At 44.4% G+C, this 20,651-nt stretch overlaps 1 protein-coding gene across 4 annotated transcripts in view; it reads left to right on the top strand.

Annotated features, from left to right (window-relative positions):
* LOC138756945 (sideroflexin-5-like) overlaps positions 1-20,651 on the top strand; it is a 309,487-nt gene that overhangs the window by 11,212 nt on the left and 277,624 nt on the right. The window lies entirely within an intron of this gene.

Raw genomic sequence — 20,651 nt, 5'->3', positions numbered from 1 at the left:
GTCTATTAGAGAGCTTAAATTTAACTGACAGTTGTTCAAAAGAAGCAGTTATTTCAAATAAATAAATCTTTAAAAATTTTAATACCAAATCTGTACCATTCCTTAAAGCCTTCATCTGATCACCAAATCTGTACCATTTTTTAAAGCCTTCATCTGATCACCAAATCTGTACCATTCCTTAAAGCCTTCATCTGATCGTCAAATCTGTACCATTCCTTAAAGCCTTCATCTGATCGTCAAATCTGTACCATTCCTTAAAGCCTTCATCTGATCACCAAATCTGTACCATTCCTTAAAGCCTTCATCTGATCACCAAATCTGTACCATTCCTTAAAGCCTTCATCTGATCGCCAAATCTGTACCATTCCTTAAAGCCTTCATCTGATCACCAAATCTGTACCATTCCTTAAAGCCTTCATCTGATCGCCAAATCTGTACCATTCCTTAAAGCCTACATCTGATCACCAAATCTGTACCATTCCTTAAAGCCTTCATCTGATGGCGTTTAAATGTTCGGTAGCTTTTTTAATATATCTTGTATTTCCTCTTTCAAATGGTTTTATCAATTTGTTTTGCTCCTCTTCTTGCAATTTTGGTAGTTCAATTTTAGCTAGAAACTCATCTATTTTTGTCTTCTTTCCCTTTGTTCTCAGTTCGGTATAATTGCTTGTAGAATTCCTTAAAGTTTTCATTGATCTCTGTTGGGTTATATGTAATTTGTTTGTCCTTTTTCCTTGATGCCAATACCATTCTTTTAGCTTGTTCTGTTTTAAGCTACCAAGCTAGTATTTTGTGCATTTTTTTTTCTCCTAGCTCATAATACTTCTACTTTGTCTTCATTATGTTCTTCTCCACCTTATATGTTTGCAGTGTTTCGTATTTTATTTTTTTTGTCCGTCCGCCATTTCTCTTTTTGTTATATCATCCCTTGTTGCTAGTTCCTTTTCTGTACTTACTATCTCCCTTTCTAGCTGTTCTAGTTCCCGATTGTAGTCCTTCATCTTAGTTATATAACTTATTATCTGCCCTCTAATGAAGGCTTTCATTGCGTCCCATAATATAAATTTGTCTCACTGATTCCGTATTTATTTCAAAGTACATTTTAATTTGGCGCTCAATAAATTCTCTAAAATCCTGCCTTTTAAGTAGCATGGAGTTTAACCTCCATCTATATGTTCTTGGTGGGATGTCCTCCAGTTCTATTGCTAATAACAGTGGTGAGTGATAAGATAACAATCTAGCTTTATATTCTGTTTTCCTAACTCTCCCTTGGATATGGGCTGACAGCAGGAACAGGTCAATCCTTCAGTATGTTTTATGTCTACTCGAATAATATGAGTATTCGTTCTCCGTTGGGTGTTGTCTCCTCCATATATCCAAAAGTTGCATTTCCTGCATTGATTTAACCATAAATTTGGCTACTTTGTTCTTTCTGCTCGTCTTTTGTCCAGTTTTATCCATCTTTGAATCCAAATTAAGGTTAAAGTCCCCTCCTATCAATATATTCCCCTGCGTATCTACAATCTTCAAAAAAATATCTTGCATAAACTTTTGATCCTCTTCATTAGGTGCATATATATTGACCAAATTCCAGAATTCTGAATATATCTGACACTTTATCATTACATATCTCCCTGCTGGATCTATTATTTCCTCCTTGTAATGGTTTTTACTTTTGCACCCTTTGCTTCTGCAAGGCTGAAAACCTGCTTTTTTTTAGAACCAGCAGACATAAGCTAAATTCCACCGAGGGTCCAGAGATGCTGTTATCTGACGAAAGGACATCTGTGTACCAAGAACATTTAATCTTCCTGCTTGTTTTGGTCACATACTGTCAGAGGCTTGATGCAAAATAAACAATTGTATTCAAAGTGATAAGCTGAAAATTACGTTATTCGTTAGTAGCCTCGCATGCTAGCTTGCTTGCTTGTCTTTCTTACTGTGCTGGGAATAGGTGCTTGGGTAAGCAGTTTTTGGGTAATATAAGCCATGGTCCCGCTGCTGAAGTTTGAGACTCTCTGAGAGGTGGCAACATCTCTCAGCAAGAAGAAGAACTTCTAGAGTCCAGTCAGCGTCCCGGTCATGGGAGGTGGAGAAGCCGCTACTGGCGCCCCGGTCGTTGCTTCGCTTCGGCATTTGGGACCAGTCCAGGCATTGATAAGTATAGTTGGGAAGGGCTAGCATATTGTAGTTTGAAATCAGCTTTTGAATTTGTAATAAACATTTCTATAATCTGAACTGCTCTCGGTGTGTGTGTCTATTTTCTTTTGGTAGCTCAAACACTGTGACCAATCTAAAATGAACAAAGTGACAGGTATAAGTTTACCCAGGACACTCCTCTATTTTGATTGGTACATTTTTATTGATTAATATAGCTACACCTCTGGCTTCTGAATTATATGATGCTGCCGCTACGTGCCCTTCCCAGTCTCTCCTTCATTTCTTGTGTTCCACTTCAGTTAGATGCGTCTCCTGCATGAATGCTATATCTATTTTTTTCTTTTTTCAGTAAATTTAATAGCCTTTTCCTTTTGATTTGGTTATGTATTCCGTTAATATTTATAGTCATATAGTTCAACACGGCCATCTCATACTTTGTTTACCTCTCATTTCTGCTTCTTCACCACCACCTTTCCCCTTTTCCCCATTTCCATTTCTCTGAAGTGTTGTCATACAGTGCGTTCAAAAAAAGAAAACTAAAACATAAAATATCTCAACCACTCCCACATCTAAAATTCCCTTAACCCCAAGTGTCTCCCCCCCCCCGAGTTGCCCCTTGTCCCTTGACGGGCAACCACAACTCCCCTCTCCATTCAGACTGTGAAGCTGTTTGCAAGTGTCAACTGATTTCACAGTGACTGTTATTTCTCTCCCACCCAACCCCCTCCAGAAAAGACTTTTATCTTCACATTACAACAAAGCTCCCCCTCTTTTCTTCTCTTTTTCTTTTTATTTTTTAACCCCTCTTTTTTTCCCCCCTTCTCCTTTACTTCCCTTTTTCTTCCCTCCTTTAGTTCTTACTTCTGCATTATTTTTACATCTTTATATGTAATTTGTCGCCATTCTTCGTTCTTGTTACATCTCTTCATCTCTCTTTCTGTCTTGCAGGCGTTCTGCAAATTCTCGTGCTTTCTCCGTATCCAAGAACAGTCTGTTTTGCTGCCCCGGGATAACTATTTTAAATACCGCTGGATATCTTAACATAAATTTATAGCCTTTTTTCCATAGGATCGATTTTGGTGCGTTAACCTCCTTCCTCTTCTTTAGAGCTCAAAACTTATGTCTGTTGAGCTGCTTGTCTCAGTTTGTTGAGTATTTTTTTTCATGGTGTCTTGATGTTGGTCCTCTTCTTCTGGGTTGGTTATCTGTTGTGTCTCTGGTTTCCTTTTTTCATTCTCACCCCTCCCGTTCCCATTATTTTCTTTATCTTCCAGCTGGGAGCCCTGCTGTCGGGTCTCTCTCAGCTGCTCGTGTTGTTGAGTTTCACTCTACAGCTGGTCCCCCATCCCGTCGGTGTTGTCTTTGTTGTACGCATCGCACATGCGCAAGGTTGCGCACCTCTGTTTGGCTCCGTGAGCCATTTTTGCAGTCCCGCAGTCGATGGGTCGCGACCCTGCGGGGTGTCCACTAATCTCGGGGAGTGGGCTCTTCTTTCCACGGTGGTTCCCTGCTTTTTCGTGTAGGTAAGGCCTTCACCTTTCTCTTCCGGTGTCTTTCCTTCTTCTTTTCTTCCCGTTATTTTTGGCTTTTCTGTCTTAGGTGCCATTTTCTCCACATCTTTATTTTTTATTTGTTGTGGTTTGTGCGTCTGGGGCTTTGCTTTTTCTTCACTTTTTTCCTTCTTTTCTGGAGAGGGCTGGTATTCTCCTACCGGCCACTACTCCGTCACGTGACTCCTCCGGTTTTGCTGATGTTGAGTGCAAAGTTGTTGTCTTTACCCCATTCCATGAGCTGATCGATTGTGGAATTGCCATTTGTGATTCTACTGATAACTGGTGTCACACAGAGAATAGATGGATGTGTATCAAGTTTAATTGGGCTATCGATTTTGGTGCAGACATATGGGCCGAAGGGCCTGTTCCTGGGCTGTGCTGCTTTGTCATGTGTCATATGAAATGAGATATAGTTGGGAAAAAAAAGCTTTGATTTGCATGCAAATCTACTGGTACAGCAGGTAGCAGTAATAAACACATGCAGGGAATCTTCTTTATATCAAGTTAAATAGAGCAGTGTTTCGAGAAAAAGGACAATTTTAAAAAAATGCAAGGGCATCATTTTACCAATGGGAGGTTAATTTAAAGGTGACATGATTAGAACAAAGTTATGAGAGCGCCAGTGACCCGAGTTCAGTAAGGAGTTTGTACATTCTCCCTGTGACCTGTTCCAGTTTCCTCCCACCCTTCAAAATGTTCAGTGGTTGTAAATTAATTGGTGTATTTGGAGGATACAGGGTCATGGGCTGGAAGGGCCTGTTCTAGTGCGGCACATGTTGAAAAATAAAGTCTGGCAAGAAAGAAACTGTCCTTGCATGGAAATCTGTGTTTTCAATCTTTTCCCTTTCCCCCCACCCAAGGAGGGAAATAGGTGTGACTGATGTGGGATTGGTCTTTCAAGTTAACTTTTCTGAAACAGCTGGAGGTCTAGGCAGATTTGATGGTGGGGGAGGGGTTAAGTTATTACCTGAGCTATGCTCTCTGCCGTTACTTGAGGTCTTGGGCAGAGTAGTTCCCTTCCCAAGTTGGGATGCATCTGGATAAAATATGTTCTGTGATGCATCAGAAGACGTTGGCCAGAGATCTTGATGCGTGCCAAATTCCCAGTCTTTTGAGGAGGTTGAGGTGTTGGTCTGCTTTCCTAGTTGTAACATGAGCATATAGTTGGACCATGATAAGTTGTTTGTGGTATTTACTCTTCAAGGCTTGAAACTCTTCACCATCTCCATCTCAGCACTGTGGATATGTGCTCCCCTGCATCCTGAAGTCAATGACCAGCACCTTTATTTGCTGACTTTGAGGGAGAGATGGCCACTGGACTCCTTAGTGTTTCTCAACCTTTTTCTTTCCACTCACATAAGTAGTCCCAATGCCATAGGTGCTCTGTGATTAGTAAGAGATTGCTTAAGGTAGGATGTGGGTGGAAAGAAAAAGGTTGAAAACCACTATTTTAATTGTCCCTCATTGACTCGTTATGTGCATGGTTTCAGAACTCCAAAAGAAATGGGCCAGTGACAATTTTTCTAAAGCAAAATATTTCATTAACATTTGGGTCTAGAGCAGGAATTCCTAACCTTTCCTTCCCACTCAGATCTCACCTGAAGCAATCCCTTACTAATCACAGAGCACCGATGGCCTAGGAATTACTTAAAGTGGGATGTGAGTGGAAAGAAAAAGGTTGAGAGCCACTGCTCTATATCCTCCCTATACTCTCTCATTATTGACCAGCCTACAAATAGTGTCATGCCTAAACTTGTAGATGGAGTTTGAGTAGGTTTTGGCCACAAAATCATGAAAATACAGTAAAGCCCTTGCTATCCATCTCCAATGTGAATTGGTAGATCAGTGAAGTTAATTTTCTGGTTGCTTGAGATTGCGTGTGAATTGAATTGGAATTTATTGTCTAAGTATTGTTCAGATGGCTGGCTCCTCCCCTGGCACCACCTTCACCTACCTCAATATAAACCTTGGTTTTCTTGCCTTACCTCAGAGTCATCTGAGGACTATTGTGCCTACCGGCCATTGATTGTAAGCTATTAAAAGTGTGTTTGTACTCCTCTCCGAGTACATTCAGTCGCGTAACAATTTTAATAGCTTAACTTTTAAGTAGGATGGAAGCCCTGTTGAAGCCAGACATGCTCCAGGTGAACCCTCTGGCCCCTGAGGCCCCGGAGGAATTCGCCTACTGGTTGGAGTGCTTCCACTCCTACCTGACGGCCACAAAAGTCGTCTTCAACTCGGGTGATCTCTGGAGATCGGCACTTCTCTCTCAACCAAAGGGTACACGATCATCGGAGAGGTACATGTGGCCCCAGAATGATGTGCTGGCGAGACACTGGCTCTCTCAACATCAGCAGCGTCTGGATGAGTCACTGGACGACTATATTCTTGAACTGTGGGCCCTGACCAGGAAATGCCACTACAAAGTAGCCACAGCCCGGGTGAGAGAGGATGAACAAATCTGGGACACCCTCAAGGCAGGAGTGAGGGCGAGGTAAGAGACAGTGACTGCTAGAGTTGGGGAAGAAAAACGTGGACAGCACCCTGAAGCTGGCAAGAGTGCTTGAACGGGCCCAACTGGGAGCTGACGGCCTCACGGGCAAAAGCAGCGACCTTTCAGAGGACCAGGTCGTTGGAGCGCCAGCGACTCCCGCAGCCCCAGTGCCAACTGCTGCAGCTAGTGAGGAGGTCATGAAGCATACGAGGATAACCGAGGAGGTAGTGATGGCTGTGTTGAAAAAGATAAAGGTGGATAAATCTAGAGGACCGGACAAAATATTCCCAAGGACACTCAGGGAGGCTCGTGGACAGATAGTGGGGCCATTAACAGAGATATTTAGGATGTCACTGGCCACGGGGGTAGTGCCAAAGGATTGGAGGATGGCTCCGCTGTTTAAGAAAGGGTCCAAATGTAAACCTGGGAATTATAGGCCCGTGAGTCTGACGTCTGTGGTGGGAAAGTTGATGGAAAGTGTTCGGAGGGATGGTATTTACAAATATTTGGAGGTACAGGGATTGCTAGGGAGTAATCAGCATGGTTTTGTCAGGGGGAGATCATGCTTGACAAACCTGATTGAATTTTTCGAGAGGGTTAGGAATGATGGTAAATAGTACCCTCAAGGCTGATACTCAGGTAGATGGTGTGGTGAAGAAGGCATTTGGAATGTTGGCCTTCATAAATCGGAGAATTGAATTCAAGAGTAGGGAGGTTATGATGAAATTGTACAAGGCATTGGTGAGGCCAAATTTGGAGTACTGTGTGCAGTTTTGGTCACCAAATTATAGGAAAGATATAAACAAAATAGAGAGAGTGCAGAGAAGGTTCACGAGAATGTTGACAGGATTTCAAGGTTTGAGTTACAGGGAAAGGTCGTGCAGACTGGGGCTATTTTCTCTGGAGCGTAGAAGATTGAGAGGGGACTTGATAGAGGTGTTTAAGATTTTAAAAGGGACAGACAGAGTAAATGTGGATAGGCTTTTTCAATTAAGAGTGGGGGAGATTCAAACTAGAGGGCATGGTTTAAGATTGAAGGGGAAAAATTATAAGGGGAACATGAGGGGAAATTTCTTTACGCAAAGGGTGGTAGGGATGTGGAATGAGCTTCCGGCAGAAATGGTTGAGGCGGGATCATTGGTTACATTTAAGGAAAGATTGGATAGTTACATGGAGAGGAGAGGACTGGAGGGGTATGGACCGAGTGCTGGTCAGTGGGTCTAGGACTAGTAGCATGGACTAGTAGGGCTGAATTGGCCTGTTCTGTGCTGTAAGTGGTTATATGTGCGACCAGGGTTGCTACTTCTGTGGTCAGGCACAGCACTCCTGTGCCTGATGCACTGTGAAGGACTCTGTATGCGCAGGATTCGGTAAGTGAGTGCACTGGATGAAGGTCAGCCAGGCTAAAGGGAACCCAAAGAGGACTACTCCATGTGCAACCCCTGAATCATCGCTTGACCCGTGCCCGAGTCCTAAAGGACCAGCCTCCACCTCTCTGTGCTGTTCGCCGCCAGCGTCTGGCTGTGCCTCGTGATGGGACTCACCACCGGAAGTGGAACATTGGTAGAAGCCACGACGGCCATCTAGTCGACTGTCAGATCAGGATGGAGGGCGGCCATCTTGCCGTGCCTCGTGATCGACACCATCTTGTCTACCCGTGGGCCAAGAGCGGAGAGTCGACATCAGCATGGGGAAAGACAAGGTTTCTGGAGTACTGGCATCGGTCGTCCTGGATCAGGCAATATCTCGCCAATTGAATAACTCGACAATGGAGGTGAGAGTAAATGGACATTTGACGGATTGCTTAGTAGACGTTGGCTCCCTAGAGAGCTTTATAAACTTTGTGACAGCTCTGCAGTACCTGACGGACTATCATATTTTCACCCTCTGCGACGATCCAGGAGTATTGTATAGTACATCTAACTATAAAGCGGGGTGGTGGGAGGGGGAACGGTGGATTTTGTAAGTTCCGACTGTACTGAAAGATTTATGTGCTCCTGTGTTGCTGGGCTTCGACTTCCTATGTCACCTTAAAAGGTGATTAGCCCACTTTCTCTAATCACGTTGCAGAATGGAAGATCCCAAAAGCCAGACACGACATGCGGTCTCTCCACCCTAAACATTGATTTGAGCAGGCGATAGAGTGCGGGGAATCAGAAATATATTAGAGACGAGACACAGTGGCTGCTCAAAGAAAACATCATGGAACCTAGCAACAGCCCATGGAGAGCCCAGATGGTAGTCATGAAAGGGGAAGAAAAGTCAAGACTAACGATTGACTAAAGCCAAACAATTAATCGTTTTACATTCCTGGACTCATACCACCTCCCTCGAATTTTGGACATGGTAAATGAAATTGCACAGTACCAGGTCTATTCGACCAATGACTTGAAAGCTGCATACCATCAGTTATTGATCCATTCTGAAGGCCGCCCCTACACAGCATTTGAGGTACACAGGCGGCTCTATTCTATCAGTTCCAGAGGGTCATTTTTGGTATCACCAATGGGGTCTCAGTCTTCCAGAGACAGATGATCAAAATGGTCGAAGAGTATGGGTTGAAGGCCACCTTTCCTTATCTTGACCACATCTCCATTTGTGGACTCTCTGGAAGACCATGACACCAACCTCCAGAGGTTTCTCCACATGTCCAAGGGCCTGAACCTCACGTACAACTCCAGTAAGTGTGTGTTTCTGACAAAACGTCTGGCGATCCTGGGCTATGTGGTGGAGAATGGTGTCATTGGCCCTGACCCTGATCAAATGCACTCCCTGTTAGACCTCCTGATCCCGATGACCATGAAAGCCTTAAGGAAGTGCCTGGGCTTCTTCTCCTACTTTGACCAGTGTGTCCCTCGCTACACGGATAAGGTCTGCCCCCTCTTAAAGTCCACCTTTTTCCCATTGTTGGCTGAAGCCCAGGTGACTTTTGACTACATTCGGAGCTACATCGCAAAGGCCACCATGCGTGCAGTGGACAAGAATGCACCCTTCCAGGTGGAAAGCAAAGCCTCTGGCCATTACCCTTAACCAGGCAGACAGGCTGGTTGCATTTTTCTCCCATACCCTACAAGTGCAACTGAGGACAAAAATGGAAGGTTAAGACAAATGAATGTGTGGCTGAGGGGCTGGTGTAAAAGTCAGGGTTTTGGCTTCTTGGACCATTGGAATCTCTTTTGGGGAAGGCATGACCTTTACAAGAAGGATGGGTTACACCTAAACCCAAAAGGGGTCAATATATTGGCAGCTAGGTTTGGTACAGCCGTCGGGTGCGGTTTAAACTAATTTGGCAGGGGGGTGGGAACCTGTATGATAGGGCAAAGGACAGAAAAGATAAAACAGGAAAAGTTAGGTGAGGCAGCGAAAGTAAAAAATCAGAAAGAGCAAGGAGGGTGAAAAAAGCAAATCTGAAGGCTTTGTATCTTAATGCAAGAAGCATTAGGAACAAGGTAGATGAATTAGCTGTGGAAATTGAGATAAACCAATATGATTTGATTGGGATTACAGAAACATGGCTGCAGGGTGGGCAAGCCTGGGAACTTAACATCCCGGGGTATACGATATTTAGGAGGGATCGGCAAGAAAGCAAAGGAGGTGGGGTAGCATTGATGGTGAGAGAAGGGACCGACACGATTGACAGAAAGGATATCAACTTGGAAGATGCGGAATCTATATGGGTAGAACTGAGGAATAGCAAGGGGTGGAAAACATTAGTGGGGGTGGTATATAGGCCTCCAAATAGTAGTGTAGAGGTGAGGGAAGGCATTAAAAGAAAAATTAGAAAAGCGTGCAATAAGGGAACAGCTGACATCATGGGAGACTTTAATTTGCATATAGATTGGACTAGTCAAATTGGTAAAACTACAGAGGAGGAGGAATTCCTTGAATGTTTACGGGATGGTTATCTAGTCCAATATGTCGAGGAACCAACTCGGGAGCAGGCCATTTTAGATTGGGTATTATGCAATGATAAGGGGCTAATTAACAATCTTGTTGTACGAGGCCCTTTGGGTAGGAGCGATCACAATATGATCGAATTCTCACTCGACATGGAGAGTGATGAAATTAAAACCGAGACTAAGGCCCTGAATTTAAATAAAGGGAATTATGATGGTATGAGACGGGAGTTGAGTAAGATTGATTGGGTGGTGTTTATGGGGGAGTTGACGGTGGATAGACAATGGAAAGCATTCACAGATCTAATCAAATATCGTTTATAAACCAAAAAAGGTGACTCAACCGTGGATAACAAGGGAAATTAGAGACAGCATTAGGTCCAAAGAGAGAGCATATCAATTGGCCAAAAAAAGTACCACAACCGAAGACTGGGAGCAGTTCAAGATGCACCAAAGGAGGACAAAGGGATTAATCAAGAGGGCAAAAATAAATTACGAAAGTAAGCTTGCGGCAAACATAAAAACCGACTGCAAAAGCTTTTATAGATATCTCAAGAGGAAAAGATTGGTGAAATCCAGAGTAGGTCCCTTGCAGTCGGAATCAGCGGAATATATAATGGGGAATAAGGAAATGGCAGACCAATTAAATTCTTACTTTAGTTCTGTTTTTACAAGAGAGGATACAAATAACCTCCCAAGGATGTTGGGAAACAGAGACTAATTCAAGGGAGGAACTGAAAGAAATCAGTATCTCTAAGGACATGGTCTTGGGGAAATTGATGGGATTGAAGGCAGATAAATCCCAAGGGCCTGATAATCTACATCCTAGGGTACTTAAGGAAGTGGACATTCAGATAGCAGATGCTTTAAGAATTATTTTCCAGAACTCGATAGACTCAGGATCAGTACCCATGGATTGGAGGGTAGCTAATGTTACCCCACTATTTAAAAAGGGGGGTAGAGAAAAAGCGGGGAATTATCGGCCGGTGAGCCTTACATCAGTAGTGGGAAAAATGATGGAATCCATTATTAAGGATGTAATAGCGGAGCATATGACTAGCAGAGAAGGGATCGGACGGAGTCAACATGGATTTACAAAAGGTAAATCGTGCTTGACAAATCTATTGGAATTCTTTGAGATGGTGACAGGTAAAATAGATGGGGGAGAGCCAGTGGATGTGGTGTACCTGGACTTCCAAAAGGCCTTCGATAAGGTCCCGCATAAACGACTGGCTTCCAAAATCAAGGCTCATGGGATTGGGGGCAAAGTATTGATGTGGATTGAGAACTGGCTGGCAGGTAGAAGACAGAAAGTTGGGATAAATGGCTCGTTTTCTGAGTGGCAGGCGGTGACCAGTGGGGTGCCACAAGGATCTGTACTGGGACCCCAACTGTTCACAATTTACATTAATGATCTGGATGAGGGGATTGGATGTAATATCTCCAAATTTGCAGACGACACTAAGCTAGGAGGGGTTGTGTGCACGGAAGAGGGGGTCAGGAAGCTCCAGTGTGATTTGGATAAATTGAGGGACTGGGCAGAAACATGGCAAATGCACTACAATGTGGATAAATGTGAGGTTATCCACTTTGGTAATACAAACCGGAGGGCAGATTACTATTTGAATGGCAATAGATTAAGAGATAGGGAAGTGCAGGGAGACCTAGGGGTACTTGTACACCAGTCTCTGAAGGCGAGCATGCAGGTACAGCAGGCGGTTAAAAAGGCAAATGGTATGTTGGCCTTCATATCAAGTTTGAGTCTAGGAACAAGGATACCTTACTGCAGCTGTACAGGGCCTTGGTGAGACCCCACCTGGAGTATTGTGTGCAGTTTTGGTCACCTTATCTAAGGAAGGATGTTCTTGCAATGGAGGGAGTGCAGAGGCGATTCACCAGGCTGACACCTGGAATGGCAGGAATGACTTATGAGGAAAGATTGCGCAAATTGGGATTGTACTCACTGGAGTTTAGAAGATTGAGAGGGGATCTCATAGAGACCTATAAAATTCTGGCAGGACTGGACAGAATGGATGCAGATGGGATGTTTCAAATGGTGGGGGAGTCCAGAACCCGGGGCCATGGTTCGAGGATAATAGGCAAACCATTTAGGACCGAGATGAGGAGGAATTTCTTTACCCAGAGGGTGGTGAATCTGTGGAATTCATTGCCACAGAGAGCAGTAGAGGCAGGTTCATTGAATATATTTAAGAGGGAATTAGATATATTTCTTCAGTATAAGGGAATTAGGGGTTACAGAGAGAAGGCGGGGACGGGGTACTGAACTTTAAGATCAGCCATGATCTCATTGAATGGCGGAGCAGGCTCAAAGGGCCGAATGACATACTCCTGCTCCTATCTTCTATGTTTCTATGTTTAATCCATCTGTGGAGAAAGTGGCTCAAACCATTGTGGAGGCCATCAGGCACTGGAGGCATTACCTGTCCTCCAGAAAATTTACACTGTTCACCAACCAGTGATCAGTTGCATTTATGTTTAATAATGCAAAAAGGGGCAAAATAAAGAATGATAAGATCACTAGGTGGAGGATTGAACTCTCCACCTATAATTATGACATAGCATACAGGCCAGGTACTCTCAATGAATCTCCAGGTGCCCTGTCAAGAAGTTATGCCTCTGCACTCATCAGCCATTGCGGTCACTGCACGATGAGCTTTGCCACCCAGGCATCACTGCATGGCTCATTTTGTCAAGGCACGCAACCTGCCCTACTCCATTGAGGACATCATGGAAATTACCAGGTCCTGACAGGCCTGTGCGGAGTGCAAACCACACTTGTACTGTCCCGACAAAGGCAGTGTTCTCCGGGATCCTGAGTGGGTACTTGGCACACTTGAGGCGTCGGACCCTCAGTTCCAGTGGGTGCCAGGTCTTTGATAGAGATGGTGTCCTCTCTGTCATCAGGGTATGCCATGTGGGCATACGTTGGATTGGCATGCAGCAGGTGCACCCTTTCGATCAGGGGGTCTGTCTTGCTCCTTCTCACTTGCTTTCTCAGCAGGACTGGCCCTGGTGCCATCTGATAGACATCCCACCCCTTCGAACGACTGTGTTGATTTCAAGGGTCCCTTCCTTTCCACCAACGGAAAGATGTACTTTCTCAACGTTATGAACGAGTATTCATGTTTTCTGTTCGCCATTCCCTGCCCAGACATGACCACCACCACAGTCATCAGGGCTCTATTGCACTCTATTTTTACCATGTTCCAGTATCCCAGCTATATCCATAGCGACTAGGGCTTACTATTTATGAGCAAAGAACTACGCCAGTATCTGCTCGTAACGGGCATTGCCTCAAGCAAGACGACTAGCTACAATCGCTGGAGGAACGGACAAGTTGAAAAAAAGAACATGACTGTATGGAAGGCCATGAAATTGGCTCTCTGGTCCAAAGGCCTTCCAGATGCATGCTGGCCAGAAGTCCTACCTATGGTGCTCCACTCCATTAGGTCGCTCCTCTGCACGGCGACCATTGCAACTCCTCACAAGCTTATGTTTACATTCCAGAGGAAATCCACATCCGGGACTACTCTCTCGGCTTGGCTGATGACACCAGGGCCAGTCCTGCTGAGAACTCACATGAGGAGGAGCAAGGCAGACCCCCTGATCGAAAGGGTGCACCTGCTGCATGCCAATCCAATGTACGCCCACATGACATACCCTGATGGCAGAGAGGACACCATCTCGATCAAAGACCTGGCACCTGCCGGAACTGAGGGTCCGATGCCTCAAGTGTGCCAGAAATTACCGAGTACCCCACTCAGGGTACCGGAAGACACTGCTCGGGAAGTGGACCAATTCACTCCACGACCTGAGCTGGAGCCCTCAAGACCCACAGACCCTGTACCACAGGGTGTCCAGGAAGTTCAGGAATTCTAATTCTTCCAGTACTGCAGGGCTCGACTAGAATCACCAGACTCTCTGACAGACTTAACTTGTAAATATTTGTAAAGTATTAGTTTTTTTTGGATGAATGGCCTCTGTTTTTCACCCACAGGCTTAATTCTGAAGGAAGGGGTGAATGCAGTGAACTGGAATTCACTGTCTATGTGTTGTTCCAATGTCTGGCTCTTCCCCTGGCTCCACCCTCACCTACTCCAATATTAACCCTTGTTTTTCTGCCTTACTTCACATTCCCCTGAGGACTATTGGCCATTGATTGTAAGCTATTGTTACTCCTCACTTGTCTCTAAGTCTTCAGCTTGGCTTCGCGGAAAAAGATTTATGGAGGGGGTAAAAAAGTCCACGTCAGCTGCAGGCTCGTTTGTGGCTGACAAGTCCGATGCGGGACAGGCAGACACGGTTGCAGCGGCTGCAGGGGAAAATTGGTGGGTTGGGGTTGGGTTTTTCCTCCTTTGCCTTTTGTCAGTGAGGTGGGCTCTGCGGTCTTCTTCAAAGGAGGTTGCTGCCCGCCGAACTGTGAGGTGCCAAGATGCACGGTTTGAGGCGATATCAGCCCACTGGCAGTTGTCAATGTGGCTAAAGCATGTTGAATGAATTTCAAACTAACTGCTAAGATGAGGTAATTTTAAACTTTCTTATTTTTTATCTATTTGCCTGCAATTTTTTTTGCTGGTTGCTTGAATTCCAGATAATGGGTCCCTGCTATACAAGGAATATAATAAGGCGTATGTGCAGGGCACTGATGTTCAACATTATTGTGCAGGAGGTGGTGTCTTCCCAACTGTTATCAGATTCTTAAATGGACCTCCCATTGGTAAAATAATGATGTTCTTGCACAGTTTTTAACTTTGTTTTCACTAAGTGAACTGGCGTGACATGGCCTGTTTCCACACCATAAACAGTTATATGGTTATATATGGTTATACTTACATTCTGCACTATTTGACTTATTATAACACTTCTTTGCATTTGTTTGTTTATTGGATTACCTGTTGTTCGAGTTGAAATGGCTGAATAGTATGTAAAATAAAGATTTTTTAATTGTATCTCTGTACATATGACAATAAACAGTTCGATTAAATTCCCTGGATTCTTTACCCTGCAACTGTAAGGAAGTGCATTTATCCTTACACCTCCCCCACCATCATCCAGAGACCTTAACAATCCTTCCAGACAAAAATTCATAAGGACTTCCTCCAGTCTTCTCTAGTGTATTCGATGATCAGCCAGAGCATCAAAGGTTGTGGGGAGAACACCGGCAGTTTGGCTGAGTGGGGAAATGGATCACCTCATGATTAAATGGGGGGGCAGACTCGATGAGCTCTATAGCCTGTTTCTGCTCCAATTTCTTATGCTCTTCTGGAGCCCTCTTATTGTATCTGCTCTGCATCCACCACCACTTCCAGGAACCCACCACACTGTGTATTTTTTTTCAAAATTCCCCGGCATGTCTCCCTTCAAGCTCTCTTTCTCCCCTCTCCACCAACCCCACCTAAATCCATCACCTCTAATATATCATATATCATCTGTTTACCTGGGGAGGAGGGGGGGGGCGGGGGGGGGAGACTTTCACCCCATCCACGCCTCTGCTAATTTCATCAACTTCTGTCAGCTTTCCCCTCTGACTCCATTCCGGAAAAAAAACAATCCAAGTTTGTCCAGCATAAATTGAGTTGTTTGTAGTAATTCACCTTGTCCATTCAACTTCCTTTTCAGTAGTGTGTCTGGGTTTTAAATGAGCCGATTGGCAACTTAATTAGTCTTGTCCTGCAGCCTCAGCAGAACATTTCCAAAAATAAATTAGGCAGACTTCAGTGGCTAAACTAGGCCTGGGTAGAGTTGTGGCTGATGGGCTGGAGGGTGATGGTCGGTCGCCTGAATAAAACATTTGTACTTGCTCTGGATAGAATCAATGCCAGTCAAGCAAGCCCCACAAACCTTTATTCTTGGCAGACGAATGGCATTCTCAATAGTGTGGCCTTGAATAATCTTAACAATCAGGATAGCCATTCGTTTTCAGTTGGCATCCTGAAACCAGCCTCGAGCTGCAAAACTCATCCCGTGTTTACATTTTGTGGGATGCATCAGGGAAGAGTAATGGAATTTTGTTCCTTGTGTTCATTTCACTTATTGACTTCTGTCAGCTTCATTAATCCAGATCTGGTTGAATTCAGATAAATACAGACTGTGGAAAATAGCAATTTGAACCTTTAAACAACATTTCAAATCAGTCACAAATTCTTTAGAGAGAAATGGTCCTTTCACCTCAGCCGTTCCTACTGCAGCAAGCACCTTCCCCTATCTTGGGAATCTGAGTGGAAATTGTTCCATCAGACAGGCACAGCGTGGAAGGGCAACTCATGTTTGACAAACTTACTGGAGTTCATTGAGGATATAATGAACACAGTGGTTGGAGGTGAAGAGGTGGATGTATGCTTGGATTTTCAGAAAATGTTGAATGATGTGCCACGTCAAAGACATCGATAAGGAATTGGTTGGTCAATGGAAGACCGAGTTGGGAGTCTGTCTGGATGGCAAATATTGGAGAGTGGGGTGCCACAGGGGTTGGTGCTGGTCCTGATATATATTAATGATTTGGAAGAGAGAAAATTCAGTATGCTATTGTGCAGAGGAACACAAGCAAAAGGTTATCAAGAGGGCAAATGGTCTGTTGTCCTTCATTGCTAGAGATTCTTCTGCAACGGTCACAGGGTAGGATGAGGTCTCCTTACACCACAGTACAGGGCCTACGACACACGATGTTGTGCCGGCCTATATATACACACACACACACACACACACACACACACATATTTTTTTCTGTCTTTGGCTTGGCTTCGCGGACGAACATTTATGGAGGGGTAAATGTCCACGTCAGCAACAGGCTTGTTTGTGGCTGACAAGTCCGATGCGGGACAGGCAGACATGGTTGTAGCGGTTGCAGGGGAAAATTGGTTGGTTGGGGTTGGGTGTTGGGTTTTTCCTCCTTTGTCTTTTGACAGTGAGGTGGGCTCTGCGGTCTTCTTCAAAGGAGGTTGCTGCCCGCCAAACTGTGAGGCGCCAAGATGCACGGTTTGAGGCGAGATCAGCCCACTGGCGGTGGTCAATGTGGCAGGCACCAAGAGATTTCTTTAGGCAGTCCTTGTACCTCTTCTTTGGTGCACCTCTGTCTCGGTGGCCAGTGGAGAGCTCGCCATATAACAAGATCTTGGGAAGGCGATGGTCCTCCATTCTGGAGACATGACCTACCCAGCGCAGTTTGATCTTCAGCAGCGTGGATTGATGCTGTCGGCCTCTGCCATCTCGAGTACTTCGATGTTGGAGATGAAGTCGCTCCAATGAATGTTGAGGATGGAGCGGAGACAACGCTGGTGGAAGCGTTCTAGGAGCCGTAGGTGATGCTGGTAAAGGATCCATATATATATACACCTACAAACAAAAAACAAAACCAACCCTATCACAAAACTCTCTATTTTTCTTCCATCCATGTGCCTGTCAAAGAGTGTCTTAAAGCCCCAATTTTTCCAGCCTCCACCATCACCCCTGGCAGTGCATTCCAGACACCCACAGTTCTCTGAGTAAAACGAGACTTACCTCTGATGTCACCCCTAAACTTTCCTCCCTTCACTTTCTGAAGTTGTCCTCTGGTGTTTACTACTCCTGCCCTTGTAAAAAAGATGCTGGCTGTCTACCTTATCTATGCCTCTCAAAGATGTACTGGCTTTGGAAGCGGTGCAGAGGAGGTTAACCAGGTTTATTCTGGATATGAAGGGATTAGATTATGAGGAAATATTGAGTTGGTTAGGACTGTACTCTTTGGAATTCAGAAGAATGACTGAGCATCTTACAAAATGTATAAAATGAGTCAGGAAAGTTGTTTCTTCTCAGAGGTGAGATAAAACTAGGGGAGAGTCTGAAGATTCGGAGGGGGTTATACATTCGGGTATGGTATGAGGAACTGCTTTTCCCAGAGAGTCGTGAATCTGTTGAATTCTCTGCCTGAGGAAGCAGTAGAGATTGCTTTATTAAATACAATGAAGACGGAGTTAGACAAATTTTTGCATAGTAGGGGAATTCTGGGACATTGGGAAAAAGCAAGTAGGTGGAGCTGAGTCACGATCTTATTGAATGGTGGAGCATATTCGATGGGCCAAATGACCTCCCTCAGCTCCTATTTCTTGCGTTCTTTCCCTAATGCACTCAATACAACTAATTAATTGATAATAATCGTATGTAGAGTCTTGAATGTGGCATCGCAGGTAGATAAGGATGTAAAGAGAGCTTTTGGCATATTGGACTTCATAAATCAAAGTATTGAGTACAGGAGTTGGGATGTTATGGTAAAGTTGTATAAGACATTGGTGAGGCCAAATTTGGAGGATTGTCTGCAGTTCTGGTCACCAAACTACAGGAAAGAATCAATAAGATAGAAAGAGGGCAGAGAAGATTGACTAGGATGTTGCCTGGACTTCAGGAACTGAGTTACAGGGAAAGGTTAAACAGGTTAGGAGTTTATTCCCTTGTGTGTAGAGAAATGAGGGGAGATTTGATCGAGGTATTTAACATCAAGAAGGGGATAGACAGAGTAAATGTAAATAAGCTTTTTCCACTGAGGGTAGATGAGATACAAACCAGAGGACACGGGTTATGAGTGGAAAGGAGAAAAGTTTAAAAGGTAAAGGATCCATGATTGTCATGTAATACTACATTTAGAATGAAATTCTTTAACTAGACAGAGAGTTTCTACTTTGTCCAGTGCCCCTCACAGAAACCTGAAGCACCTAGTATGCTACGGCAGCCTCCCCTCCAACTACTGACCAGTCATGAGCCTGCTTAGCTTTTGAGATCAGACAATTTCAGGCATACTCAGGCTATTAGATGCTGTTTGGCGAGCTTCTTCACAGAGTGGGAGTGTGGAACGAACTTCCAGCTGAGGTAGTGAATGCGAGCTCAATTTTAACATTTAAAAAGAATTTGGACAGGTCCATGCGTGGGAGAGGTCTGGAGGCCTATGGACTGGGTGCAGGTCAGTGGGATCAGGCAAAAAAGAATGGTTTGGCACAGACTCAAAGGGCCGAAGGGACCTGTTTCTCGTCGATAGTGTTCTGTGGTGGATCTCTTTTGTGTATTCAGATGATTACTAGGGTCTTTCTCCTCCCCATCGACGTGATCTGCCAGGATCGTTGTCTGAAGAGGGCACACAAAATCAGTGAGGACCCCTTCCACCCCGCTCGCAGCATCATTCAGCTGCTCCCGTTGGGGAAGAGATACAGGAGGATCGGAGTCAGAACCACCAGGCTGAGGAACAGCTTCTTCCTGCAGGAAGTGAGAATGCTGAACGACCCAAGGAACTGCTCACACTGACCCTCTGCTATGTATTAAACAATATTTATTTTTGATCTGTGTACTTGTCCTGCATGCGTATCACTTGTCTGCATGAGTATTATGCCTGGTTGTGTATTTGCACTGTTTCGTCAGGTTGTACTTGTATAATCGGGTGATAAAAAACTTGAAATTGAACTTGAACTTGAAAGGATAGCACAGTGATGCAGCTAGTAGGTCAGTTGTCTCTCAGCTCCAGTGGCCCAGTTTGCTGTCTGTGTGGAGTTTCTCTGTTCTCCTTATGACTGTGTGAGTTTCCTTCTGGGTGCTCTAATTTAGCCATTCTCAGCCTTTTTTTTTTTGCCTTTTGCTTCCCCGTGAGTTCTCGGCTCAGAGTTTATGGGCCACTTTTCCTGTGAAGCAATCAAATTTTAGTTTCTTCTGTTTTTCTCTCCTACTGACTACACGAAAAAAAACAGAAAAATGTTTGTGTTACGTGCGAAGAAAAGAAAAGAGGACTTACTTAAATGTGCTGTGGTCCTCCCTGGAGTTTGGGGTGGAGGGTGAGGGGAGGAATGTGTAGGATCCAGCGGAGAATGGCTGCATTAATTTCATTTCTCATCCCGAGGACTTGCAGGTTGGTGGGTTAATTGGCTTCTGTAAATTTCCCCTGGTGTGTGGAATCTAGGGGAGATTGAGAATGTGGGGAGAATAAATAATGGAATTTAGGTGGGATTGGGATAAACCATGGGTTGGTGGTCAGCATGGATGATGGGCTGAAGGGTTTGTTTCTGACCCATATTTCTCCAACTAAATTTTTTTATCCCTTTCCTCTTGCCCCCTTAGAATAGTATTGCTACATTTGATTTATCAGGATTTAAACAAGAAAGTCTGCAGATGCTGGGGACGAGGGCAGCCTACAAACATGCTGGAGAAACTCAGCAGGTCATGCAGCATTCTTAGGAAGTGAAGGGTAACCAAAATGCTGGGCCTGAGCCCTTTGTCAGGTGTGACCTGAACGTTAGTTTCCCTTCCTATGGATGCTGTGTGACTGCTGAGTTTCTTCAGCACGTTTGTGATTCATTACAACGTAATTTTTCCCTTTTTGACTTGAAAACAGTATTATTTTTAAATTCCATCTTTTTCTCCATTCTATAGCCTTCCTCAAATTTATTTATTTGAATCAAATTCAATTGCTACAGCGTCAGCAACTCCAGTTTGAATCCAGCACCGTCTGTAAGGAGTTTCTACATTCTCCCTGTATCTGCATGAGTTTCCTTTTGGTGCTGTGGTCTCCTCTCA

Source organism: Narcine bancroftii, chromosome 3 (assembly GCF_036971445.1).
Source record: "Narcine bancroftii isolate sNarBan1 chromosome 3, sNarBan1.hap1, whole genome shotgun sequence".
Lineage (NCBI taxonomy): Eukaryota > Metazoa > Chordata > Chondrichthyes > Torpediniformes > Narcinidae > Narcine > Narcine bancroftii.
This window is presented reverse-complemented; position numbering and strand designations above follow the sequence as displayed.